This window comes from Schistocerca americana, chromosome 2 (genome assembly GCF_021461395.2).
Source record: "Schistocerca americana isolate TAMUIC-IGC-003095 chromosome 2, iqSchAmer2.1, whole genome shotgun sequence".
Classification (NCBI taxonomy): domain Eukaryota; kingdom Metazoa; phylum Arthropoda; class Insecta; order Orthoptera; family Acrididae; genus Schistocerca; species Schistocerca americana.
The window spans coordinates 385,834,988-385,850,163 of NC_060120.1; the positions used below are offsets into that span (position 1 = coordinate 385,834,988).

Sequence of the window (15,176 nt, forward strand, 5' to 3'; positions counted from 1 at the left end):
TGACATCGTAGCTGCGCAAGCGCAGTGACGTCTGTTATCTGGCGCTCTCTGGCAACTGTAGAAACGAACCTATTTCTAACAGGTCACGGGAAAATATTCCGAATGGTAGTTTGAAAAGCGTTACCATCAAAGTACCATTCTGGCAGTTATACCGGAACTATGTGCGAGAATGTACGATGGATTTCTTAAATCACAGAGTGTTTCACTGTCATTTAAAAATCACCTCTTTGATGACGAGCCATTTAGATGAATTTTGAGCCCAGAAGATCAGAAATTTATGTTGTTATTAAAAATTTTACTGGCAGATTTGTGTGATATATCTTAAATTATAATACACGCATAAAAGACCAACATTATATGTGAAAGCTTAGCTTCTCTTGCACTGTATTAATCTTATAGACCAATATTACATGTGAAATCTTTGCGTTTCATGTAGCAACACTATGTATATTAATTTAAACCATTAACTTTTTCTGTTTGTGTGTTCGCACTACTTAACAGTGATATTGCTATTGGCTGACTACATCACGTGTCCCAGGCTCTGAATAACTCCTGTCATCGGCTGGCGTGATCACGTGACATGAGCTATGACTGGTTTACGAAAGCGCATCGCAATCTCGATTTCAATGATTCAGAATGTATCATGTGGTGTGTGGTGGAATTGCAATGTATACTTTCGTAATACGAAAATACACAGCATACATGTTGCTGCACATCAAAGATATTTCCAAAATGTCTCTTTTTCCCTAAGGTTTGTTTTCTAAAGTTCCGGGAAATTCTACGCCCGTGTATAAAACCATAACAATTCAAAGGTTTGATAAGATTTGCAGTTCTGAGGGAAAATATACATGGAAAAAGTATGATTTCACCCGGGAGAAAGTGTATTTTTAACCGCGAAATCCGGGAATTTTTTTTCCTTGTCCACGTATACACCCTGATTGCATAGCAGTATGGAAAAACACTCTCATTTTGGGGAACATATTTCATGTATCTGCTGTAACTAGTAAGAGGTCTGCAAAATGCATGTCAGTTTCACCAAGTTATCTGAAATTGCCTGAATGTATCTTTGCAGGCAGATATAACTGCTTTACAGATTTCCATAGAATTTTACTAACTGTCTAGGTTGGTATTACAGAACTGAACTTGGAGCATTTGGATGACCCACTTGTTGCCAGAAACATCAAAGTTACTCCTAATCTCTTGTTGGCTGTGATTGTCTTTCTCATTAATTTATTTTGCTTCTCTGTTTTATCTTTTATAAACATTAATAACTTTTCGTGTGATACAGATTTCATTGGAAAATAATTTATTAAATCTTTCAGGTTTGTGGTTCTGATTCCAGTCATCTTAACTTTGTAAAACCACAATCCCAGCAGACAATTTTTGTCTATATTATTGATGGTACGAGGTCACTTTATTACTTTGAAAGTTGACAAACTTCTATTGTCAATAAATATTGACATTGTGCAGGCCCTTTTTACAGACCATTCTCCTTCTCACCAATGGTGTGACACTGATACATGCATTCATGCCCTTTTTATTTTACAAACACATTCTTACACACATTATCTTTCCAAATTGGGCTTCACCAGGCGATGTGCAGTACTGGTAATTGAAAATTAGATCAATTATCAATATTTATATGCAGAAAATAAAGCTATCTTGATAAATTAGTTCATCTGGATACAATTTACTTTGATATAGCACTTAGTGGGTAATTTCATATTTTCACATTTGAAGCATAATCTGCAGCTGTATTCACATTTATCGCAAAATGTGATTTTTTTTCCGGCCCATAAGTATCTTGTTCTACTCAAGCCGTACAAAAACCACATGCCATGGGTATTTGTGCATAGCACAGTCATCAGAGTACATCACCTAAAGTATTAAGTGCACAGAATGATAGTGGTTGCATGAACTATAGCATTAATATAATATTGAAACACCACATTTAACCAGTAACAATGATACAACAAACCTTGTGATACATAGATATGTAACACACTTAAACACAGCTGTTTATGGTAATGACGTGCAGATGTGTGCATAAGAAAACTGTAACTATCATTCAGAGAGTGTAAATACGAAGTATATTACAGTACTATTGATACGCCATTTCAAAGCACATCTTGTGTCTTGTACTAACAGTTACAGGGAAGATGGGAGGATATATCATATTAATATATTTAGCACCAATACCAAAAACTTCTTTCAAAGTAGTCAGGATGTAATTCATAAAAAGGACATGAAAATTTGTGCATAATATATTCATTACAGTTTTAGTAAGTGACACATACAGTGCCGTGTGTTGCAATTAATAACTTGGAACATAATATTGAAGTGTAAATGAACTTCTACACATGTCTCCAGTGTAAAACGGTGCAGTGTGTTTATGAATACATTAAAAACACGAAGTGCATCAGAAATGAAGTGGGGTTAAAATTATATTTTTGTGGTCATTAATAACAGTACGCTAGTACAGAAAGCAGATGAGATAACTTTTAACGTTAGAACAAGGGTAAAAGTACAAAGGGCGCTCAAAAAGTTTTGCACAGTTGTCTCTAATTTATTTCTTTTTTGCAGGAGGAGAATGAAATATTTTGTGAACATACTTGGGTCATTTAGCTATACATTGAGCCTACTCAATGTAGCCTCCATCAGCTGTGACGCATCTGGCCCAATGTTCTTTCCATGATGTAAATGCACTTTGGTAAAAATCTGGGGATTGACTTTTACACCATCGCTTGATACAGGAAATAAGGTCTTTCTCACTATCAAATGTTTTCCCTCACAGGTGGATCTTCAGACCACCAAAGAGATAAAAATCAGATGGAGCCATGTCCAGACTGTAGGGAGAATGAGGAAATATTTTCCAATCCATTTTCATGATTTTCTCCTGCATCATAAGGCTGTATGGGGCTTGGCATTGTCATGGTGTAGTCTGATGAGGTTTGACCCTGAAGCTGTGGTCTGTGGGTCTTGATGGTACATCACAGCTTGTCCAATGACAAACAGTAATGGTCCCGGTTAATTGTGGAGCCAGATTCCAAAAAGTCAATGAAAATGACACCACACTTACCCCAGAAGAATGAGCCCATCACCTTTCGGCCTGCTGTTCTTGAAAGTCTTGGTTTCTTCTTCTGAGGGGAACCCGGATGACGCCACTCCATGGATTAGGTTTTGCTCTCAGGTTCGGACAAAAACAACCATGTTTCATCCTGGGTAACAACACCGTCAAAACACTGTTTCCACTTTTCAGTAACGGTCTTCATGAGACCCTCGCACACTTTCTTCCTCATTGTTTTCATTTCTCTTGTCAGTAACCTAGGCACCCAATGTGCACAGATTTTTCTGTACCCTAGTGACTGTACCAGTGATACCACACTACCCAATGACAAACGAGTCATTTCAGCACTCTGTCGTGTCGTACACGTCTGTCATTTTGGATGATTTGATCAATGGTCTCCTTATTCATATCACTCACTGCCTCCGATGGTCTACTGCATCATGGATTGTCCAGTAGAGAGAAATCACCTTCTTTAAACCTCTGCAACCACCACTGGATTCTGCTGCAAGCCACTGTGTCCTCCCCATAAACAAGGAGCAACTGCCTGTGAATTGATGTAGCAGAGTCATTGCCGGTCTTGAAGAGGAACTCCATCACCATCTGTTGTCACAACCTGACATCTACTTCACGGTCCATTGTGGCTCACCTGTAAATAAAAGAAAATACTTTTATATACCAACTTGTAGCTAAATGTTCCAAGTATGTTCACAAAAAATTTCATTCCCCTCTTGCAAAAAATAAAACAATTAGAGACGACTGTGCAGAACGTTTTGAACACCCTTTGTATAATGCCAAGAGGTCACTATGGAAGTAAATACTAATAGGATACTTCTCCCTTCCTTCATGTAACTGTTCATAGAAGATATTATGAAAAGGATAGTTGCTACTCACCACATAACAGAGATGCTGAATCGCATGTAAGCACAACAAAAAAACTGTCAGAAAGTAAGCTTTCAGCCACAACAAGGCCTTCATTGGAAACAGACAACACACACACACACAAATGCAACTCGCACACACATGACCACTGTCTCTGGCTGCTGAGGCCAAACTCAGCCTCAGCAGCCGGAGACTGTGGTCGTGTGTGTGTGTGTGTGTGTGTGTGTGTGTGTGTGTGTGTGTGTGTTTTGTTTATTTCTGATTAAGATCTTGTTAGCCAAAAGCTTATGTTCTGACAGTCTTTTTGTTGTGCCTATCTACGATTGAGAATGGTGAGCAGCAACTATCCTTTTCATAATAGTGTCATATTCCGTCCTGAATTTTCCATTGTTTGTTAATAGAAAATACAAGATGTACTTTGAAATTGTATATTTGTGGTACTGCAAGAGTCTTTGTATTTACACTCTGTGCTTGACAGTTGCAGTTTTCCAATGAACCTTGTACCCATGATTCAGTAACATAGGCAGCTACATGTAGGTGTGTCTAGTTGCTATGCATCACAAGATTTGACTTCTTGTTGTCACTGGCTAGAAGTGACATTTTACAGTGTGTTAATGCCATACTTCTGACAACCACTATCATTCTGTATACTTTACATTTTAGATCATGGTGACCGTACTATATGTGTTTATGCATGTCACACATTTTTTTAATGATGTGAGATTGATGCAACTACAACTCTCACGGGTAATCACTATGTTTATGTAAACACTACATCCAGTGTACTTGAATGCCTTTTATGTTATAACATTCTTTTTATTATGGTGTGTTATGGTATTAGATGTACTTGAAAATTCACCTTACCCAAAACTAGAAGGTCTATGTAAAGCACAGTAAATGGAATGATATCTTTCCTGATTTCTCAAATATGTCACAGCTTGAATACAGAGAAGATATTATAGGATTTTGCTTGCTCAGAAAACGAGCAAGCTGGTGCAATGGTTAGGACACTAGGCTCACATCCAGGAGAATGATCATTTAAATCCCTGTCCAGCCATCCAGATTTAGGTTTTCCGTGATTTCCCTAAATCACTCCAAATGCCAGGATGGTGCCTTCAAAAAAGGCACAGCTGATTTTCTTCCCCATTCTTTTGTGATCTGCTTTGTCTGTAATGATCACACTGTCGATGGGAATCTGAACTCCTATCTTCCTTCCGTGCCATAAAGTTGAAGGCCATTAGTCTTTTGTGTTATGTACAACTTTGAAAATAGAAGGTACATTTATTTTGCAGAAATGCAAAAGTAGTCCTGATATTCACAGAGAGACATTATATGTGCACTATTAGGATATTTGCTGTAATAACTTTTACTGCAAACATGTTTTGCAAAATTCTGTTCTGAATATTTTTGTAAGAGTTATGGGCCCTGCTCTATATTCCCAATCAAGCACAGTAGTTGTGTTGTACAGGATATTTTAAATAAATCTCATTTACAATGAACATAAGAAACTACTGTTGGAGACGAAGGGGAGTAATGAGTTGTCTACATGACATAAAACAATGGAGACGGCAAGGAGCTGTATATAACACAAAGATTTGTCATTAGAAACTAAACACTGTATTTAAGGTATGAGAATATTATTTGGAAAGAACAGTCATCAAATTCCAATCGAATTCCATCCCCCATCCCTGTTCAGTCTGAGATAGTACTCCATATCCAGTGGCCAGGAAATTGAAAAATTCATATTTACAAGTGAAAGCAAATGTAGATGAAAATTATCTCTCAAAATGCTGTTTCATAGTAAATTCTGTGCATATGAACTATTTTTTCAGAGGTAGTTCAAAATACCTTTATTGTGAGTGTACAAATATTGAAAAAGAAACCAATTTGTGTGAACTAGTATTGCACAACATTTAGTGAGGCCCAGTTTGACAAAAGATGGCGAAAGATTACAAAATAAAGAGCACATGTATGCATGAACACGGTTACTTGTCAGTGTGGTCATAAGTTACACTCCGGTGCCACATCAACTCTATATAAGATACATCCTGCTTACGGCTACATAGGACTCGACCGTAGGACCTATCCCTGGATCAGAATAACAAAGTGATTGTCAACTGCATGTGGAAAATGGTGACGACTGCCACTCAATGCTACCCCCATGCCAAAATAGCCATTGCAGCAACAGTTGTACAACTCAGAACTGAAGTCCATCCAATGTTTTCTGTTAATCCTTCTGCTGCTGCTGCTGCTGCTGGGTCCGAGCACCCAGCCTGCTGACCAGCTAAGGGGGCAAAGGTATTGCGCGTCTCGCCAGCAGACTGCTGATCGCCCTACGACCACTGCAGGCTTCATCCGTGGTCATTTGTCAGCTTGCACCTTTTGTCGTATCCTCCTTATCCCATTGTCTGTTATCAGAAACAAGAGAGATACCAGTAAACAAAGTATTATTACTACTTTCCGTGGTTTCTTCTTCATTCAAGCCCTCATCTGGTGCACTACCCAATTTGTTTTCATTTGCATTACAATTATGTACAGGATTTTCTACATTTTCTTTGAGCTCTTCAGTTTCTTTGTGGATGTCTCCTCTAATTGGTTCTTCACTTTCATTACATAAAAATTCGCTCTTAGATTGAGATGAGTGTACATCATCATCTTTCATGTCATTTTTGTTTGGTGCTTTTTGAATAGTTCATGCCAATGTAGAAGGTTTAACAAATTTCAGCACTGGGCTGACCAACTACAGGTCTTCCAACCCCCCCCCCCCCCCCCCACTTGTGTTCCACTTGAAAAATATTGTTTCTTGTTTGTTTATGTATTTTAAACTATGTTTCTGCAAAATAAATAATTTTATCAAAAAAGTTATTTATTTTAGTCAAAAGATCAACTGTTTATAGATAAAAATGAAATAATTATAAAATCTTTTAATTCCTTAAGCATAAACAGTATTTACTTATCAGCACTTAATGACAGTTTGCAAAACAGAGGAAATCTAATTTAGTATGCATGCAACCTCTATTTCAGAGTGAAAGCACAGAATGTTTTGTAGCATTAAAATATTTTTTTGCAATGTTTCGTGCATACAACAGTGGAAAACATTTTATACAGACTTCCCTTGCAATGCTAATTAACATTCGTACTAGTGAAGATGTGATGTGTCTTCATCTTCTGCAATGTTGCCCCAGTTCTCATGTTTTTGTTGCTCCTGCTACTGCTGCTGAATGGGTACTTCTATCCCTCTACCCATCAGAATCAATTTTCCATTATATTTTAGTTATAAGCTCCTTGAGAAATACTTTTCCTTCTTTCTTTTTACCAGTGTTCATTTTACAACTGACATAAATACACAGACAGTTAAAAATTAGATCACAGCAAGCGGCCACATGTTTGTTTTGTACCCAACACAATACTTCTTGCACAGATGTTCACACGTGTCCAATCTTCCCTTAGTGGATTTGTAGGAAGACTTTTTTTTTTTTTAGGGCACTTATGTCTTCATGTATGTTCTCATCACTTTGCTTTGTTTATTTAAGAACTAAACAGTCAGATTTCCTCAAAATGTGAAACACTATAAACACTTATCCTGTAAAACAAAGCAAACCTGAACTCAACATCTCTGTATTTATTGGGCAGGCTCTCAGCAGGAATTTCACGTTTATTTTTTGTGTAATATCCCAGTAGAGTCAGCGTAAAATTGATCAAGGTTCTAGCGAGTGGAACTCTGGTATGCCAGCTATCAATGGTTATGTTTCTCCCTGAGATATTTACAGTATAACCCTGCTTTTACGTTCCTGGAATTAATGTTTTCTCACCATTTACACCATTTTTTATCAGTCCCGTCAAATTTCCTATGCTCACAATGTTAATTTCCACCCAATTTTGTGTCAACATATTTATAATTTTCCTGCGATTTACGCATTATGAAAAATGTTAGTGGAGAAAAAATGATGCTGGCATGATGTTGACCATCCGGTAGTGTTTACAAATATTACGTGGTTAAGTTTCTTGACACCAGGGGACTCTGCTCAGCAGATTTGAAACAGTTAAACATGTAAAAGTTGGAACAATTCATGCTGTATCTCCTGCCACTGCCAAGCTCTACTTGGCATGATAGCCAGTGGGAGTACCTAGGTTTGTTCAAATGAAGATATCATGACCAATAACAACCATTTCCAAACTGTCTCTATTGTGCAAATGCAGTTTTGTGATTGTTCTGATCATTGTGACACCTTGGTCAAACCATATTTATTGTGTTGCGGTGTACGGCCACCACTTGGAACGCTAGTTGACACCGTCATTCACTTTGAGTTGCTCAAATGTTTTTAGTGTAAACACAGTGCTGGTTACATATTTTATTCATGCAGAGAAAAACGTGTTTCTAGAATTTATTCTTGTGGTCAAGTGCAGTATTTACGTAAGTATTTTTTGTGATGTTACACAAACAAACAATGTGAGTGATAGTGTGTGTTGGGGGGGGGGGGGGGGGTCTACATAACTTATGAGGCACAGTACCTGATACCTCAAAAAGACGACTACAGTGCAAGAGACACAGATTCTCACATATTCAAACACCATACAAAATACTTTCATTCATATTTGCACTTGACAACGAGAAAAAGTTCTCGAAACGCATAGTGCTAAGCATGAAAAAATACGTAACTAGTGATGTATTTCATTATTGTGTGCCAGGGAGTATCCTGTACGTAACTTTTACAGCTTAAAACGTTATTCCCATGTTTTACATTTTCTCGCATTTTACACCATATTTTTTTTTTTTTTTTTTGAAGTCCTTTGAAAAGTGTAAAAGTGGGGTTTCTCTGTATTACAAGTAACAAGGAGTTAAGAAAATCTGAAAGGCGACTAGACTACCTGAACCAACCATCAGACTGATTTCTTGATGCACCCTGAACGTGTGCAATTATAAATTTTTATGCTCTACTGTAAGAACTACCTTCTATTCCAGATTCCTTTAGCACTGCTTTCGAAATGGAATGTGTTACTCATCAATCATCAGATATTCTGTAGGAGAATTTGCTTTCACGTATTTTTTTCTGTAAGTGTCACATTAACTTTTTTTTTTAGACCTTATCGTGTTCAGCCTTGGAGTAACACCTCACAGATTCATCATCTTCACAATCTGCAAGAATTTTCAGGCATTTTGCATCCCATATGACTCAGAGAAGAAAAAATAGTCCACAAAAAATCTACATTCATATTTCAAACCCTGATTCAGAGTGGTAGCTGAGGCCCTGGCATAATCCATAACTTCCTTTGTCATTGTTGGAGCATGTGTGTAGTGTTTAGCATGCCGCCATCCAAGTTCATGATATGTGTGGAATGCCACTCCACAGTTTCTTTATTTGTGTCCACTAACCCCTTTGTGTTCTCTGCCATTTTGTTCAACTTACTTACGTCACTTGCATCTGGCATCCCAAAGATAGCGTTTAATATTCTACCTCCAGCATTTGGCCACCCCTTTTGCTCTCCCGGATTCATGCAGAATGACTCCTGTCACCTCCTCAATCAGCTCCTTTAGTTGCCCGTATGCCCAAGCAAATTCCTGTGCTTCTTTGAGACTTCTCAGCCTCCCACTACTAACAGCTAATTGTTGTATCCCAGTAAACACTTCCTCCACCCTCCTAATTTCATTTTGCGACTCCCACACATTAAACATCAAACCTAATAACCACCTATGGCTGGATAACACCACATTTGGCTCCCTGGAAAACACAACTCCTTCAACCAGGTGACAATCCTACAGCATCCTCACTCCACCTCTGGCAAAGGGTACAGTGCCAAAACTAGCATTCTTCTTCTTTGGCCCTTCTCCTACACGTCAACCTGAGGACAAGGACTAATATCACGTCTCTGAACAGTATGTGTCGATACACTTATGATTAAACCTACCCCAACACAAACATAGAACTTTACCCAAAACAAAGTTAATATCCTATAGTACACACAACAGAAAAATATTCAGAAATCACAAAAATCACACCTCATATCAATTAATTTTTTGGCCGTAATGCTTAGTGAGCCTGAGGTTTCTGGATTGCTTTGACCTGTTGCACATCCTTCCACTTCTTCTTTTTCTTCTCTCTGCTCACTTTTACCAATACGTCTTGCGGAATTGCGTCTGGTGCATCCCTTGATTGGTCATGGACACCCAATGCAAAATTGTTGTCCTCGTCAGCAGCTGTAGCTTCCCATTTACCAGTTGCATGGTTTCAATTACTTGGTACAGACCCTGGTATCATGTTACAAACTTCTTCACCTTTTCCATCAAGGTATATGGGTTTCATGTCATCATCCATTGACCCACTTCATACTAAGGTAATTTCCCCACCTCTTATACCACCTCTTCCTGCTTCTCCAACAACTAGTGTTTGCTCATTGGACCTTTCTCCATTCTTCCCTTACCTTTCTAGCAAGCTCCCATACTGTCTCTCCTTTCCAGCCACCGTAGTGGTTAATCATATCGAATGGTGACAGCATCATCTCCCCGTACACCACCTCAAATGGTGACAACCCTGTACTAGTGTGTACTTCTGAGTTGCACACACTCACCAGAAAGTATACATACATATTTCAGTTTGAACGGTGTGAGTTCACATAATAACTAAGCGTCTTTCCCAATTGTTTGATGCACTCATTCCATTCTTCCATTAGCTTGCGGCTGAAGTTGCTGTACTTAATTTTTTCACTTTTAGTAACTGACACAACTCTTTCATCAGGTCTGACATGAAGTTCAACTCCTGGTCCATAATTATTGTCTCTGGCACCACGTACTCAATAACCACCTATTCACTAATGCTTGTGCGACAGTGACCAACTGTTGGCCCGGTATTGGCACCATTGTGATGTAACAAGGAAAATAGGCTATTATGGTCAGCACAAAAAAATTATCTGGTGGTGTTCAATTAAATGGGTCTAACACATCCACCCCAGTAAAACTGAACAGTTCCGTTTCTTCTGGCAGCGTCTATAACAATATCTGCCTCTGACTCAAATCCTCTTGTTGTGCACAATCCACACAATTTGTGTTCTATCAGTTAACATAATCTATCCTTCCAATCCTCCAATAATTTTCTGCCACTTTCCTATTCATCGCCCAGCATCCCCCATGACCCGATACAATGTGATTGTGCATCTCATGTAACATTTCTAGCTTAAGCTTGTCGGTCACCACCACTCATGGTCCCAATTTCCTCTCTCTACGCAATAATCCGTTGTGCTTGCTAAACTGCTGTAGCTTGCCCTATTTTTCCACTTTTTGTCGGCTCTCTGCACTGCTTGCCATTCCCCATAGTCATGATTTACTGCCTGTATTATAGTTATTTTTCTGTTAAGTTCATCTGCATTTCCGTGTTTCTTTCTTGGTTTGTGGTTTACTTTATACTCAAATTCAATGGGTTTTAATGCTGACCTTGTTAATCTACTGGAAGGGTCCTTCAAACCAAGTAACTACATCAAAGCGGCTTGGTCTGTCACTACCTAGGACTTTCTTCATCCAGTACACCAGAAGTATGTCACTCTGTGTATTGAGTAAAACATTTCCTTCACTGTTATGGAATAGTGCTTCTCCACTGTGTTCAACTGTATTAATGCGTATGCAACAGGATGTTCTTGCCCATTGACTACCTGGCTCAGAATACACCGCAGAGCATGATTCGATGCATCACATGATAATATGAACTACTACTGAAAGTCTAGAAAAGTCCCTGACAAAAGCTGCTTGCCATTCTTCTGACCATACAAACTTAATCCCCCTCTTCAATAAGTGCATAAGGGCCCTGGCACTATCTGCAAACCCCTTCTTGAACTTTCTATAATAATTTGCGAGACCGAAAAAAGATTGCAATTCCTTGGTTTTTTGTGGAACCAGAAGGTCTTGCACCTTGTGTATTAACCTCAGATCAACCCTCACACTGCCGTTACTAGTGATATGGACCACAAAGTTAACCTCTTCCAGTGCAAAGTGACATTTTTATGTGCTGAGTGTCATAATCGTTTGAACACTTCCCTCAGACATTATCTCTGCTCATCACTTGAAAAAATGATTGTATCATCAAGATCTACAAGACATTGGCATGGTATGTTCCTTCAGTACTCTATCCAGCAACGATTCGAATGTTGCCATTCTTCAACCCAAAGTGCATCCTTATGTATTGATAGTGTCCCCAAGGTGCTGAAAACACCATTTTCAGTCTGTCTTCCAGAGTGACTTATAACTGATGTGATGTGCTCCTTAATTCCAGTGATGAGAAATATTGGCTTGGTGTATATTATGTTGTCTCTGTGATATTTGGGATTGATTGGGCTTTTGTTGTAGTCCTACTATTCAGATGGTGATAATTGCAGCAAAACTGATATTTATGGGAGCAATACATAGGTTTCTTCAGCACGATCACAGTTCTTGCCCTTTGCCCCCCCCCCCAAAAAAAAAAAAAAAAAAAAAGAGAGAGAGAGAGAGAGAGAGAGAGAGAATAATAATAATCCCAGATGCTAGTAAACGTTTCTATAACTCCTCAGCCATCTGTTGACTTATAAATTCCTCCAAAACTGTTGGCAGCAATTGTGAGGCTCTGTATGGGGTCTGATAACCGGTGCTTCGTTTCCTGTCAGAATCCTGTGTTGTGTTACTGGCGTAGCGTACAGTGACCATCACAGAAAAAACAAATCTTAAAAAGTGTAGCAGGTCCTCCATCTGTGTTCTGTGTCCTATATGTTTCCCTTCAAGTCTTAGATTGCTCGTGAAATACAGTTCTACAGCATCCTGTGCCTCATCATTGCCAATACCACCTGAATGGCAGTCTTCATTATCCGGAATCACCATTCTAGCCAATGATGTTCGCTTTTTTGGTGCTAAAATTATTCACATTGACAGGTGCTACCTTTCCTTTGTCCCTCGCTTGTACATGTACAACACTATATTTCACCAAACAACATACCGCATCCAATATTTCACTCCCCTGTAGTCGTTCTATTACACATAATATAACAACTGGTAATTCAGGCTCTAAATTCACCCCTAGTGGCTTCCCGGTGCCTTCTCTCACACAGTCAAGCGAATCAAGCCTTAATGTCATTGCTTGCAGTTTGAGTGGATTGTGTTGTCATTAGACATTCCTCACATCAGATCAATATTGACAACTCGTTCCCCTAGTCAGAATGTCTTTTATGTTGAGGTCACTTATGGCACAATGTTGATGGAGAAAATCCAACCCTAGAATCGTGCTGTAGCCCTCACTCATATGAGACTCCACGTCTGCACATTGCTTAAACTTCGTTGCCTTGCACGAAAAACTTATCCCTACTGACAGCAATGGTCATATATCAGTGTCCCCTACTCCATGTAAATTATGGCATGGTGAGTTCCATTGCCTCCTTCCCACTGACACTCTTGAGGCCACTGACACATGTGCCCCTATGTCCAGCAGAACTTTATATTTCCTACCATCTGTCAACACCCTTTATGGCACTTTCTGCCTCTGCATTTGTTCTCATTGCATTTACTTTTACTGTAAATTCCTTTTGGTGGCCCTGGAGTTTCCTCCTAAGTTTAATGGACCATTCCTAAGTTTCATGGACCACATCTGTTACCACCCCTATATCCTTGTCAGTGACCTGCACCTCCCCTACTATCATTCATATAGAAATTGTTGGTCACTTGTATTAACTCCAGCTCTCCTTCATGGCTGGTAGCACTCTCTCTCTTCATATGTCCTTTTCATCCAAAATCGAAACACTTTGTAGTCGATGGAAGTACGTGTCTTTGCTCCCTCACCTCTGTCGATATATCAGTTTCCTCTTAGTCCAGTGCTAACCTTACAGCGTCATGGAGGTATTTAGGTCTCCCCCCTCCCCCTAAATATTCTCACAGACATCTCTAGTGCCAAACCCCTCAGGAAAGCACCTGTTGCTTGCTGCTCAGCTTCCTGCAGCACCACTTTATTCACCTCTCCATTCTGTGCTAACTGAAAGGTGCGAACATTCATCTTCCTAATCCTGTCTACGGAGTCCTCCATTGGCACATTATACCTACTGGATACAGTACCCAACTGCTCCCAAAAAAATTACACACTATTTTGGTTTCTGTACCAATGTTCCAACTCCTGTCTCAGTTGATCAAAAGTCTCAGCATTATGCAACACATCTGTGCACCTCACAAACAACTTTGCTTCTCCTGTCTTGCAATCTGTAGTAACTGCTTATCTGACCAATTCTCTAAGTTAGCTGATAATTTGAAACCTAGAAACGCTGCCCGACCACAGATGCCCTATCAGTAAAGGGCGAAACAAGGTTAGCAATAATCAGATCCACTCCTAATACCTGAGACCTCATCTGAGTTACCAAATCCACTAACAGTTGCAAAGCCTCATCAGTGGCAACACCTTGTGGCTCTGACTTTGCCTCGAACTTACTCATTTTCACAACTCAGAAAAACAAAGACGAATAAAAAAAACTAATACAGTAGGAAGTGCTTGGGTGGTCTTTTGCACCCTACTTGCAATCTCTACATTGAAGAAGCAATGATGGAAATAAAAGAAAGGTTCAAGAGTGTGATTAAAAGTCAGGGTAAAAGGATATCAGTGATAAGATTTAATGATGACTTTGCTCTCCTCAGTGGAGGTGAAGAATACGGATTGAGAGCAACTCGAAGAAAGACGAAAGTAATGAGAAGTGATAGAAATGAGAACAGCGAGAAACTTAATCAGAATTGGAATCGTGAATCAGATGAAGTTAAGGAATTCTACTACCCATACAGCAAAATACACACGATGGACAGAGGATAGATGACATAAAAAGCAGATTAGCCCTGGCAAAAAGGGTATTCCTGGACAAGAGAAATCTACTATATCTAACATAAGCCTTAATTTGGGGAAGAAATTTCTGATAAAATACGTTTGGAGCACAGCATTTTATGGTAGTGAAACATGGACTGCGGGAAAACTGGAACAGAAGATAATCAAAGCATTTGATGTGTTGTGCTACAGAAGAATGATGATAATTGGGTAGAATAATAAGGTAAGAAATGAGGAAGTTCTCGGCAGAATTGGCAAGGAAAGGAATATATGGGAATCACTGACTAGAAGGAGCTGTAAAGGGTAAAAACTACAGAGGAAGACAGGGGTAGGAATACATCCAACAGATAACTGAGGATGTAGGTTGCAAGTGCAGCTCTGAAGTGGCAGGCTCCACACACACACACACACACACACACACACAC

The 15,176-nt window shown here is 39.2% G+C and overlaps 1 protein-coding gene across 3 annotated transcripts in view; it reads left to right on the forward strand.

Annotated features, from left to right (window-relative positions):
• The window catches only part of LOC124594750 (axin), a 285,091-nt gene that overhangs the window by 219,402 nt on the left and 50,513 nt on the right, over positions 1-15,176 (forward strand). The window lies entirely within an intron of this gene.